This window comes from Protobothrops mucrosquamatus, unplaced genomic scaffold (assembly GCF_001527695.2).
Source record: "Protobothrops mucrosquamatus isolate PMUCROS unplaced genomic scaffold, P.Mucros_1.0 scaffold7379, whole genome shotgun sequence".
Classification (NCBI taxonomy): domain Eukaryota; kingdom Metazoa; phylum Chordata; class Lepidosauria; order Squamata; family Viperidae; genus Protobothrops; species Protobothrops mucrosquamatus.
The window spans coordinates 13,989-15,349 of NW_015393180.1; the positions used below are offsets into that span (position 1 = coordinate 13,989).

At 49.0% G+C, this 1,361-nt stretch overlaps 1 pseudogene; it reads right to left on the minus strand.

The window, feature by feature from the left end:
- Positions 1–180: 180 nt before the first annotated feature.
- Positions 181–1,353, minus strand: LOC107300542 (annotated as a pseudogene).
- Positions 1,354–1,361: the final 8 nt, after the last annotated feature.

Consider the following 1,361-nt stretch of genomic DNA (forward strand, 5'->3'; position numbering starts at 1 on the left):
ATTATTATTATTATTATATAACCATACAAAAACCACACACACATACACACACACACACGAAACCCAGCTCAAGCAAGCACACAGACCTCAAGTTAGTGAAACAGAAAAACAAAACTAACCAGGAGAAAATAAAAAACAAAACAAAAGAAAGGAGTTAATGGTGGTGGGACACCATGTTACCTGCAAGAACAAGATGTTGTCCTTGGCAATGGCGTCCATCAAGTTCTTATCTGGAGAATGTAAGCTTCTGTTTGTCCAGCCGGGCTCTGGACCAGCTCCGTTGGAGGCCTGGCTCGCTCTCTGTCGGTAAAAGAGCAGATAAGCCGTGTCCTTCGGCAGAAAAGAGGTCACGTTACTCACAGATTCAAAAGAAGAGAAGACAACCCTGGTATCGTTAAAAATGTACCACTGGATCTCCACGTCGGTAGACTTTGTGGACGCCGTCTTCCGAGTGTTGTCCTGACAAGGGCTCTCCGTGGCCGGATCCTCGCATTCCCTGGCGTAGCAGTAGTAATGACCGCTTTCTGAGGAGACCCCAGAATGGACCACCACGCTGCAGAGATCGTACACCACCGAAGCGAAGTCCTTGCAGGATGAAGTCCATCCTGAGGTCCTGCCTGGATCAGAAGACCCCAGGACTGGCAGCTTGAGGATCAAGGGGACCGAGACATTGTCAAGGATTTTCTTTCTTCTCATCATTCCGAGGTCAAAGGAGAACCTCAACAGGGTGAGGATGAGGTAGTGAGGGCCTTCGGTCAGTTCGGTCAACTTCTCGGCATCTTGAAGGGAGGCGCAATTCTCACAGTGATACTTATTCTCCGCCGTGAGCATCTCAGGTGATAAGAAATAATTTATCAAATCCGGGACAGATCGGGAAGCCCGACAGCCAGAAACTGGCTTCTGTAAAGCCAGGTCAGATTCTTTGATGGCCTTCACTTCAACAGCGTCTCGCCCGGACATCAAGGGGAAAGAAGTCTCCACAATTTTTGACACAACTTCTTCCCTAGCTGGACTTTTATAAGGATTCTGTCCAAGGGCTCTCAATATCCCTGATCTTGGGATATCCTTTAGACTGCTTTGAGTCTGGATCCTTGACGGAGAGATCTCGGGGCCCGTTTCTTCTCCAGACCTAATCAATGCAGTGCTGACAAGTCCGGCCTTGTGGTCATCAGCAGGTGGAAAAGCTAAGGAGAGATCTGTGAAGGCTTCTTCTCTGGAGGAGACCTGCAGGCACTTCAGACAACGGATCTTGGTCTTAATTTTGCCACCAAACATCTCTTCCACCAGGGTTTTGTTCACGGAGGGCTGCCGGTCGCCAGGAGACACCAAGGAACAGGCCTTGAGTTTCTGACAGATCCTTC